The sequence below is a fragment of the Saccopteryx leptura genome, chromosome 1 (assembly GCF_036850995.1).
Source record: "Saccopteryx leptura isolate mSacLep1 chromosome 1, mSacLep1_pri_phased_curated, whole genome shotgun sequence".
NCBI classification, from domain to species: Eukaryota; Metazoa; Chordata; class Mammalia; order Chiroptera; family Emballonuridae; genus Saccopteryx; species Saccopteryx leptura.
In genome coordinates this window covers 326,769,794-326,782,461 of record NC_089503.1, presented here as the reverse complement: position 1 = coordinate 326,782,461, position 12,668 = coordinate 326,769,794, and the positions used below count along the sequence as shown (strand labels likewise).

The 12,668-nt window shown below is 36.0% G+C and overlaps 1 pseudogene; it reads left to right on the top strand.

Moving 5' to 3' along the window:
- Positions 1 to 1,327: 1,327 nt before the first annotated feature.
- Positions 1,328 to 2,390, top strand: LOC136388418 (ataxin-3-like; annotated as a pseudogene).
- The last annotated feature ends 10,278 nt before the right edge of the window (positions 2,391 to 12,668 follow it).

Genomic DNA, 12,668 nt, shown 5'->3' with positions numbered 1-12,668 from the left:
ACTGGGATGTGAAGGATCCAGGTTTGAGAACCTGAGGTCACCAGCTAGAGCATAGGTTCATCAGGTTTGAGCAAGCTCACCAGCTTGAGCCCAAGTCGCTGGCTTGAGCAAAGGGTCACTCAGTCTGCAGTAGCCTCCCTCCCCGCAGTCAAGGCACATATGAGAAATCAATCAATGAACAACTAAGGAACTGCAACAAAGAATTGATGTTTCTCATCTCTCTCCCTTCCTGTCTGTCTGTCCCTATCTGTCCCTCTCTCTGATTCTCTCTGTCTCTGCCACAAAAAAAAAAACTGCAGCAAGTAGATAAATAACATTAATGACAGCAATGTCACAAGGGATGAGAGAGGGGAATTGGGACAGTCAGTATTCTGTGTGCACATGCACTACACATGAAATAAAATAGTGTTACTTGAAGATAAACTTAAATTATCATATTTAACAACATATATTGTACACTGTAGTGCAACTATCAAACTGTTTTAAGAGAAGTATAAATGGTACCCAGAGAGGAGATAAAATAAATCATATAAATTGTTCAATTAAAACCACTGCACATAAGCTTGTACAATAGCTCTTCATTTCCCTCAGATTAAAAGTCAAAGTAAATTCATGCAATGGTTACACAATCTTACAAATTCTGACTCCTCATTTCCTTATCTCTTATAATTCAACCCTGCCCCTGGCTCATTTCACCCATCCCACGTTATATTTGAATATCACAGGCTTTCTCCCACCTCAGAGCTTCTGAACTCACTGATTCCTCTACCTAAAACCCTTCCCCAGACATCTGCAGGCATTCTTCTTTCTTCTCTATCAATTCAAATCCACATCTTATCAATGAGGGTTTCCAGGATAATTCTTTATAAAACTGTAACCTTTCTACCTCATTCCCCCAGCATGTCTGTTCTCCTCACCTGCTTCATTTCTTTCCACAGCACAAGTCACTCTCTGAATATGATACATTTTATGATTCCTATGTTTGTTTTTCCCTCCCCTTCACCCTCTGCCTCCACTAATATAAGCTTAATGAGGGCAGGGATTTTGACTTCAAATATCTAGAACAGTGATTTTCAACCTTTTTCATTTCATGACACATATGAACTAATTACTAAATTCTGCAGCACACAAAAAATATATATTTTTCTGATATGGCAAAATAAATAGATATAAATTTGATTCATTCACACCGGATGGCTATTGTTCTGTTGGCTGCTGTCATTTTTTTTATTTGGCAATCTAATGGAAAACGGGTCAGTGACCCTGACTAAATAAATAGTCAAGTATTGTATGTTTTAAAATTTTTTCCAAGAGACAAAAAAGAAACATGGAGTTCGTCTTCCACAAGAAACAAGAAGGCTCACTTTGTGCACAACATTGGTTGAATAATCTGTTGAAAGAAGAATATTTTAGCCCTGTGGAATTATCTTCTATTGCACATCAGCGAGCTAAGAAAGAGAGGATGAGAATGGCAGAAGGAGGGTTTACTAGTGAAGACTATCACTCATTTTCACAGCTGACTTCTAGAAACATGGATGATAATGGGGCTGACTTCTAGAAACATGGATGATAATGGGGCTTTTTTTCTATTCAAGTTATAAGCAATGCCTTGAAAGCGTTGGGTTTAGAACTGATTCTGTTCAATAGTGCAGAGTATCAGAGGCTCAGGATCAATCCCATAAATGAAAGATCATTTGTATGCAATAATAAAGAACACTGGTCTGCAGTTAGAAAGTTAGAAAAACTGTGGTCCATCCTGAATTCTCTCTTGACAAGTCCAGAATTAATATCATACTTGTACTTTTCTTGGCAGTTACAACAGGAAGTTTATTTTGTATTTGTTGTTAAGGATGATCAGCCAGATTGTGTGAAGCTGACCAACTTTTACAGATGATCAGTGTCCAACAGATGCATCGATAAAAACTTATTAGAGAATTGGAACAACTAAAAAAGCAGAGGACCCAGAAAACAGATCTGGAACAAGTCTTAGAAGGAAATAGTGGGGTGTTAGATGATGAGGAGGATGATTTGGGTGGGTTCTGGCACTAAGTCGCCCACAGGTTGCCATGATTAGAAGCAGATTTCCGCAGGGCTAGTCAGCTCGGTATGCAAGGTGGTTCCAGAAATGTATCCCAAGACATTCCACAGACATCAGGTACACGTGTTATTTCAGAGGCGCTATCGAAGAGAAGAGAAGCCTACTTTGAAACACAGCGGCGGCAGCAGCAGGATCCTCCAGAAAGCTTTCACACCCATGCGAAATGCCAACCACGAGTTCAGGAGGACTTGGCAGTGGTGATGCAATGAGTGAAGAAATGCTTCAGGCAGCTGTGACCATGTCTTTAGAAACTGTTAGCAGAAGAAAAAAACTTACTTTTACAAATCTCTAAAATATTCATACTTTCTAACATTATCCTGTGTGATTAAAGCATAGGATCCATTTTGGTAATGTGTCAAAAAATGTGTTTTTTATAGCACTAAATAATGATCTTTCATATACTAGCCAAGCAGGCATTTAGCAATTAAAGAAATTTAATACAGTTTTGTCAACATTCCTTTTGAAATTTTGGGTGGCAATATCTAACATGTCTAATATAAGGGCATTTTTCTTGTATCTTTTTGTAGCCAACTAAGTTCTTGCCAGAGATCTGTTTCCATATATTTTGTTGTCCTCCCTTCTTTGTAAGGTAATTTGGCTCACTTTCACCAGCTAATAGTTGCTTCTATGTCTTATTAACTAAGTTAACATTTTAAGAGAGTGTCTCCTCTCTATGTTGATAAAAGTATCAGTTCCAGAAGGATAAGTGTTCTCCCTCCACCTGTGTATTACACACTTGGGTGTTTTCTCATCTTACTGTCTCTGATCACAACTTATCTGCTACCTGGTTTTTATTATTTTTCTACAACTCTTTTAAAAGATGGTGATTTTTCTTGAGATTTTGCTTTTTAAGCTCTCCAAAATTGGATCATTATTTCATGATGCTGGTGAATTCCTAAACCATGAAACCAGCTCTGCACAAGTATTTTAGAATAAATGAGTGTTTAAAAAAAATTCTTGGTAGCACACCAGTGTGGTTGTCATGGCATGCCAGTTGAAAATCATTGGCCGAGATTCTAGAACATGACTAAATCCACACATATTAAGAATGCATGAAAGAGTGAACTGATGAGTGAGTGAATGATTCTTACCATTTCTTACCCTCCACTTTCCTCTCTTCTCTCTTTCTAAAACTCCCATTCATAGAAGATAGACCTGGATGACTTTTATTTCCCCTATCTTCATTTCCTTGTCTTTTATTTTAACTTCATCAAATGCTTTTTAAATTTTATCATCCAAACTTTGTATTAAATTATTTGTTTTGTCAATCATATTTTAAATTTTCCAAAGGTTTGTCCTCTGATTATAGCTTAGTTACATTCATCATCATTTTATGTTTGTAATATCTTCTCAAATCTCTCAAAGATTCTCTTTGGAAATATATTTTTCTGGGGTTTTTTTGTTGTTGTTGTTCTCTTTTTATTCCTTATATTATCTGTTAGCTCCATTGTCATTTGTTTCCACTTGTATATAAATGTGCAAAAAATAAAAGGGCAGGGAAGTTCTACAATACATCTTAACCATATGATAATAATATCTAGGTGGGTTTATAAATGGATTGATAACAATTGTGAATATATGCTCTTTACTTCTGCTTATCTATCTTATTTTCTAAATGGGCTGGTATTTCTATTCTAATAGGGAATATGATAAATAACAGCAACCAAAAAAAGTAGAGAAACAGGGAAAGGTTAGTATAAAGGGAAAACAGATTAATAAAAGGGAGTAAGGCCTCTGTGAAGACAAAACAAACTGAAAGAGACAGGAACATTAGACATAAATATTAACAAAATGGGTATAGAAGGAAAATATCTCAACATGATAAAGGCCATATATGATAAACCATCAGCTAACATCATATTAAATGGCACTAAACTGAAGGCTTTCCCCCTTAAATCAGGAACAAGACAGGGTTGTCCACTCTCTCCACTCTTATTTAATGTGGTACTAGAAGTTCTTGCCAGAGCAATCAGACAAGACAAAGAAATAAAAGGCATCCATATTGGAAAAGAAGAAGTAAAGGTATCACTTTTTGCAGATGATATGATCCTATACATCGAAAACCCCAAAGAATCCACAAAAAGACTACTAGAAACAATAAGCCAATACAGTAAGGTCGCAGGATACAAAATTAACATACAGAAGTCCATAGCCTTTCTCTATGCCAACAATGAAATATTAGAAAACGAACTCAAAAAAATAATCCCCTTCACGATTGCAACAAAAAAAATAAAATACCTAGGAATAAACATAACAAAGAATGTAAAGGACCTATATAATGAAAATTACAAAGCATTGTTAAGGGAAATCGAAAAAGATACAATGAGATGGAAAAATATTCCTTGTTCTTGGATAGGAAGAATAAATATAATCAAAATGGCCATATTACCCAAAGCAATATACAAATTTAATGCAATTCCCATCAAAATCCCTATGAGATTTTTTAAAGAAATGGAACAAAAAATCATCAGATTTATATGGAACTATAAAAAACCCCGAATAGCCAAAACAATCCTAAGGAAAAAGAATGAAGCTGGGGGCATTACAATACCTGACTTTAAACTATATTATAGGGCCACAATAATCAAAACAGCATGGTATTGGCAGAAAAATAGACACTCAGACCAATGGAACAGAATAGAAAGCCCAGAAATAAAACCACATATATATGGTCAAATAATCTTTGATAAAGGGGCCAACAACACACAATGGAGAAAAGAAAGCCTCTTCAACAAATGGTGTTGGGAAAACTGGAAAGCCACATGCAAAAGAATGAAACTCGACTACAGCCTGTCCCCGAGTACTAAAATTAATTCAAAATGGATCAAAGACCTAAATATAAGACCTGAAACAATAAAGTACATAGAAGAAGACATAGGTACTAAACTCATGGACCTGGGTTTTAAAGAACATTTTATGAACTTGACTCCAATGGCAAGAGAAGTGAAGGCAAAGATAAATGAATGGGACTACATCAGAATAAAAAGTTTTTGCTCAGCAAGAGAAACTGATATAAAAATAAACAGACAGCCAACTAAATGGGAAATGATATTTTCAAACAACAGCTCAGATAAGGGCCTAATTTCCAAAATTTACAAAGAACTCATAAAACTCAACAACAAACAAACAAACAATCCAATAAAAAAATGGGAAGAAGACATGAATAGACACTTTTCCCAGGAAGAGATACAAATGGCCAACAGATATATGAAAAGATGCTCAGCTTCATTAGTTATTAGGGAAATGCAAATCAAAACTACAATGAGATACCACTTCACCCCTGTTAGATTAGCTATTATCAACAAGACGGGTAATAGCAAATGTTGGAGAGGCTGTGGAGAAAAAGGAACCTTCATTCACTGTTGGTGGGACTGTAAAGTAGTACAACCATTATGGAGGAAAGTATGGTGGTTCCTCAAAAAACTGCAAATAGAACTACCTTATGACCCAGCAATCCCTCTACTGGGTATATACCCCAAAACCTCAGAAACATTGATACGTGAAGACACATGTAGCCCCATGTTCATTGCAGCACTGTTCACAGTGGCCAAGACATGGAAACAACCAAAAAGCCCTTCAATAGAAGACTGGATAAAGAAGATGTGGCACATATACACTATGGAATACTACTCAGCCATAAGAAATGATGACATCAGATCATTTACAGCAAAATGGTGGGATCTTGATAACATTATAAGGAGTGAAATAAGTAAATCAGAAAAAAACAAGAACTACATGATTCCATACATTGGTGGAACATAAAAATGAGACTAAGAGACATGGACAAGTGTGTGGTGGTTACCAGGGGTGGGGGGAGGGAGGACAGGGGGAGAGTTAGGGGGAGGGGGAGGGGCACAGAGAACTAGATAGAGGGTGGCGAAGGACAATCTGACTTTGGGTGAGGGGTATGCAACATAATTTAATGACAAGGTAACCTAGACATGTTTTCTTTGAATATATGTACCCTGATTTATTAATGTCATCCCATTACCATTAATAAAAATTTATTTAAAAAAAAAATTAAAAAATCCTGAGTGGTTCTAGTGCTCAGAGGTAACAAAAGCTCACACTCCTCCTCACCATCTCCTAGTCTGTTCTGAGAGTCATTGCACTTGGTTATAATCACTGTGTCACATGCACTGTCTCCAGTAGACCATTTTTTCTTGTAAATACTTTTTTCCCAGAAATTCTGCTCAAACACCCTCTCCCTGGATGAAATCCTTGGGAGGACAATTGTGTTATATTTGCAAAGTTTTTAATCACTTGATTAACCACTCTTCTCTATTTCAACACTTCAGCACTTCAGGAAGAAGCTCTCTCATGCCCTGGGCTTGCCAAATTGGCTTCTCCTCCTGCCCAAGACCCTGGAGTTGAATACAACAAGAGTGAATTTTGTCAGTGGGAAAATTCTATGGTTCAGGCAATTGAAGGTTATTGGGAGCTAACCTGAAAAATTACACATGTATCCACTCACACTATCAAGGTGAATTTAAAAAGGAAGAATATAAAAGTTTATTTAGAAATACTGAATCAAATTTGTACTTCATAATGAAGTTTAGAAGTTCTGTGCTTGCTAGCAGAATTGGTATGTAATAGAATACAAAATAACATTTTGGGAGTGAGGCAATTTTCCCTGAAAATGAAGTCTGAAATTCTAAAACTTTATTATTTTATTATAGAGAGATGAGTAAGAGCAATAGTTGAAGGAGATGAGGCTTGTGAGGCCACCAAGCACAGTGCCTGGTTCAGAGTAGATGGGAAATAAATATGTATTAAATCTGAATATCATCCAGGAAGAGACTAAAGCCTGAAGAAGTTAACTGACTTGCCAAAGGGAAATAAATTATAGAGTCAGGAGTAGAGCCTACATTAAGATGAAAATTTTTAGCCTGACCAGGAGGATCTCAATGGATAGAGCATTGACTTGGGACAATGAAGACCCAGATTCAAAACCCCAAGGCTGGCCCTGGCCAGTTGGCTCAGCAGTAGAGCGTCGGAGTGGCGTGCAGGGGACCCGGGTTCGATTCCCAGCCAGGGCACATAGGAGAAGCGCCCATTTGCTTCTCCACCCACCCCCCCTCCTTCCTCTCTGTCTCTCTTTTCCCCTCCTGCAGCCAAGGCTCCATTGGAGCAAAGATGGCCCGGGTGCTGGGGATGGCTCCTTGGCCTCTGCCCCAGGCGCTAGAGTGGCTCTGGTCGCGGCAGAGCGACGCCCTGGAGGGGCAGAGCATCGCCCCCCTGGTGGGCAGAGCATCGCCCCCTGGTGGGCAGAGCGTCGCCCCTGGTGGGCGTGCCAGGTGGATCCTGGTCGGGCGGATCCTGGTCGGGCGCATGCGGGAGTCTGACTGTCTCTCCCTGTTTCCAGCTTCAGAAAAATGCAAAAAAAAAAAAAAAATTAAAACCCCAAGGCCATTCATTGGCTTGAGTGTGGGTTCACTGGCTTGAGCATGGGGTTGCCAGCTTGAGTGTAGGATCATAGACATGACCCCATGGTTGCTGGCTTGAGCCCAGAGGTTGCTGGCTTAAAGCCCAAGGTTGTTGGCTGGAGGCACATATGAGAAAACAATCAATGAACATCTATGGTGCTGCAACTATGAATTGATGCTTCTCATCTCTCTCCCTTTCTGTCTGTCTGTCTGTCTTTCTCTCTCAAAAAAAAATTTCTAATGAACATAAAAACTTCTAATAATGATTTTAGCAGTGAAAATTTCAAATTATGAATTCCCCCCCCAAAAAAACATGCTGCCATTTGTGGTTATATATCAATTTGGTGTTCCATAATAAATGATATTATAGTAGTAGACAAACCATCCAGTGTGCATGCATTTAGATATTAGCTTTTTTATTAAAAAAAAATCACCTATATTGAAGTTTAATTTACATGCAATAAATGCACCCATTTCAGTACAAAGTTTAATGAGTTACGCACTCCAGCTTCAGGCAACCAGTGATCTGCCTTCCATCACTATAGATGGAGTTGCCTGTTCTATAATTTTTTATAAGTAGAATCATATAATATCTACTGTATTTTGTTTGGCATGTTTTGCGAAGCATGTTAAAATTCATCAACTTGTGTTTCTTTTGTCGAGTAAGTAATATACCATTATATGGATATACCAAATTTGTTTTTCCATTTGTGTATTAATAGACATTTGACACTATTTCCAAATTTGGATTATTTTTGGATAAAGATCTTATCAAAATTTATGTAAGGACATTGTTTTCATTTCTCTTAACAAATTACTGGTAGTAAAATTACTAGCTGATATGTTAACTGTCCATTAAACTAAATAAGAAATTGGCAAATAAAAAAAAAAGAAATTGACAAATAATTCTCTAAAATGATGATGCCATTTTACGTTTCTACCAGCATAGTATCAGAGTTCTATTTATCCTGTGACTTTGCCAATACTCAGTATTTCAGTCCTTTTAATTTTCATCATTCTAGTGCAGGGGTCGGGAACCTTTTTGGCTGAGAGAGCCATGAACGCCACATATTTTAAAATGTAATTCCATGAGAGCCATACAACGACCCATGTACATTACACATTATCCAATAAAAATTTGGTGTTGTTCCAGAGGACAGCTGTGATTGGTTCCAGTTACCTGCAACCATGAACATGAGTGGTAGGAAATGAATGGATTGTAATACATGAGAATGTTTTATATTTTTAAGATTTTTTTTATTAAAGATTTGTCTGTGAGCTAGATGCAGCCATTAAAAGAGCCACATCTGGCTTGTGAGCCATAGGTTCGCGACCCATGTTCTAGTGGGTGTGTTGTGGTTTCTCTCTGTGATTTTAACCTGTATTTTCCTGATGACTGTTGATTATGAGCAACTTTTCATGTGTTTACTAGTCATTTGCATAGCTTGCTTTGTAAAAATCCTTTAAATCTTTTGCCCATTTTCTATTTTGGCTACTTATCTTATTATTAGTTGTAAGAATTCTTTATATAACTTGACAAAGTCCTTTCTTTGATATATGTGCTTCCAGTGTATGTATTGCAAAGCCTAGCTCATGCCTTGCTTTTCTATTTACCAAATTGTGTTTTGAAGAGCAGGACTTATTAATTTTAATGAAGTGCAATATATCTTTTTTTGTTTTGTTTATGGTTTGTGCTTTTTGTGTCATCTTTAGAAAACCCTTCTCTCAAGGACACAAAAATTTTCTCCTATGTTTTCTTTAAGAAGTTTTATGGTTTTAACTGTTGCATTCATGTCTAAGATCACTCTTGAGTTAAATTTGTGTATAATGTGAAGTCAACATTTATTTCCCCCCACCATAAGAATAGCCAGCTATTATGATACAACACATTGAAAAGGCTGTGCTTTCTTGAACTGCTTTAACGTCTTCGTTGAAAATCAATCGACCATATATCTGTGGCTCTATTTCTGGACTCTCTGTTTTATTGTTCTATATATCCATCTCTTGCTGCCTACACTGTTTTGATTACTATATTTTTATAGCACAGTGTGAAGAAAGGAGAAAGGCTGCCTACAGGAGGAAGAAAAGAGGAAAGGAACTTTCCTGGAAGAAAATGGTGTTAGTTTCCACATGGCAAAACTAAAAACATCAGCCCTAATTCAGAATAATAAAGGTAATCCCAACTATTCTTATTTTAATTAATTATTTAACATTTTCTGAGCATTTCTGTGGCCTGTGTATACAACATATGTGCTAGGCACAGTATAAAGGTGTGAAGTTGCTCCTATTGCCAAAACTAATGACTTTTATCTTGTCGTTCACTTCTTCTGTGGTCTTTTATTTATACATTTTAAGATTAAATAAATCAGTTAACATTTTCATGATGAGATAAAAAATATTTTTCTCAATATAAAACTCTATTTAGAATGTGAAAAGTTCTTGGGTAAATATTCTGTAATAGTTATAAATTTAAAGATTGTTTAAATGTTCTAGTTAAATTACGGAAGATATGGATGACTGGAACTAACATTATTGATCATGTGTTACCCTGTTTCTCCAAAAATAAGACCTAGTGCAATTTTTTTCAAGCTTAGAAATATAAGGCCTCCCCTGAAAAAAAGACCTATCATGTGTTTAGGAGCAAAAATTAATATAAGACAGTGTCTTATTTGGGGAAAAACAAGGTAGATTGTTGTACATGGAAATAGAGTCACAAGAAATTCTTGATGGAATTCAGAGTTTGGCTGGTTATGCTGATATTTGCGATGACATGACTACAGTATATTAATAAATGTTGATTTTTTGTTCAACAATAAATGTGAATTCTTGTTCATGGAAAAATAAGACAGCCCCTGAAAATAAGATCTAGCACATCTTTAGGAGCAAAAATTATTTTCAGGGAACATGGTATTTGCCAGGTACTATATATGTGCTTTACATGACAATCAAATATAAAATTTTAACAGTTTATTGAGTGTCTATTATATTCTTGAAATTATTCCACTCAAGTTCTATAACAATCTTGTAAGCTAAGTACTACTATTGCCATTGTATATGTTAAGTCCACTACACTTCAGTAGCTTGCTTTATTAGGTAGTGGAAATGTTTTATAATCTATCATAATTTGTCCTTCAAGCCCAAACTATTCCCACTTCCTATATTACATTCACATAACCCATTAAAATATTATTTACATTGCATAAATGTCAGGACAAAATCTGAAGTTCAAGTGGCAAGTTGAGCACTTTAGGCAAGTCCATCAGCTTTCTCCCAGCTACACTAGATCATCAACATCAGTTTCCTCTTCACAGAATCAGAAAACAAAACCAACAATGAACTGGGGATGAAGAGAATTTAATTTGAGAGCGGATGCCTTTACCTTTACTTGGCTAACGGTCTTCATCTAACTGATTAATGGTGAGACACACAACAGAGACTGTCCTAGGGGAGACAGGAGAAGATGTGCAAGGAAATAATAGCAACATGGGTAGTATGCAATGGAGCACTTAAACGAGATAATCTCATAATTTAAGAAAATCTATTCAGGGCAGATATCATTACTTTAGAGATAGAGAAAGCAAAGATCTGAGGAGCTAATGCATTTAGACAAAGTCCTACAAGTTGCAAGGAAGAAAACTAGAAGACTAGAGCAAGCACTTGGGCACTGGCACTAGAAAGAAATGGGACATGGAAGTGAAGCCAGAGAACAGGAGTGATTTTGGAGGTGAAGGAGCAAGGAGGAGAGCGGGTGGTACAATATCATTTAACTGTTCTTTCTAAAGCTGAGCTTAGCTCACTGATCTTATATCCCTGCTCTGGCTGCTCTGGCACGTACATACAACTGATTCATTTTCTTTTATCTAAGATTTTAAAGTACCTCTGAGAAAGACTGGGATATACAAATCAAATTAGAATCACAATAGGTTGGGAACTGATCCAAGGACTAAATAGAAGACCTAAATAATAGAAAGCAAAAATAAGAGAAAACTGAGGTAGTTTGCATTCCTATATCTTATGAATAAAACTACAATAATGACATCATCTCTTGTTCTTTAATAGTGACTTGAATGGTTTTCAAAATAGTATGCCAACATAATGCACAGACCTTGGGTCTTCTCATAGGATGACACCTATTTTCCTTCTCTCTATCTACCCCTCTACCTGTCCCAGGTTCTAAAGAGGGATTAAATAGAATTTTACACACACATACACTCTCTCTCTCTAATATAAGTGACTAATTAGTGAGTCTTGATCAGAGGATCTCAAATGTAAATGCTTTCAGGGGTTAGAGTTAGTCTAATTATAAGGAGCATGGCAAGGGAATGCAGCAGTTATGTCATATATAAAAACATTCTAATTTTACCTCTTTTAATAACTATCCTTGCTAAACAAACCATATCTAACATATCTATAGACCCAGTTTGAAACCTTTGGATGAGATTAAGTGTTTTGATCGATGGTCTGCTATATTTAATTATATTAAAATATATTATATTAAATTATATATTATATTAAAATATCTAATTTGAAATATTTAACATTAAGGAGAACTTTAATCAATCATTTGATTGTATAATTTTGTGTATGTTTTATATTAGAAATTTGGAATCTGCATAGGAAGGAGAAGAAATATTCCAATCATATTTATTTCCTATTCAATAGCAAACAATGAGACTAAATGATCTTTGGACAAAATTGACAAGCTGTTGAACCAAATCAATAGGTTACTTGTGTTTAAATGATCAAATAGTTACATAGATAAATCCATGCTTTAAAAACAAATGTCTTTCAACTTTTCATTGAGGTGTTTGGGCAGTGTTTGGTGAAGCTCACCCAGGTTATAAAAAATTAACTACCTGAAACTTTCTATAAGTGTTTGACATAATCTTCTTTCCAAAAAATAAGATTATGTTTGTGATGAACTAGGTGTGTGTGGGGGGAGAAGTTTTAACCTTAAAAGTTCAAGATTTTGTGAACTTGGATATTCTGACTTACCATTTTAAAAAATAGTAGACAGAAAGTTTTTCTAGATTCTAAACTTCAAATTTAAAAAGTCAGTAAAATTGTGGTTCAGATTAAAGTTTTAGTGGCATACGACTGTTGATTTTTCAGGAACTAAAAGTAGTGGGAATATATATCATCTT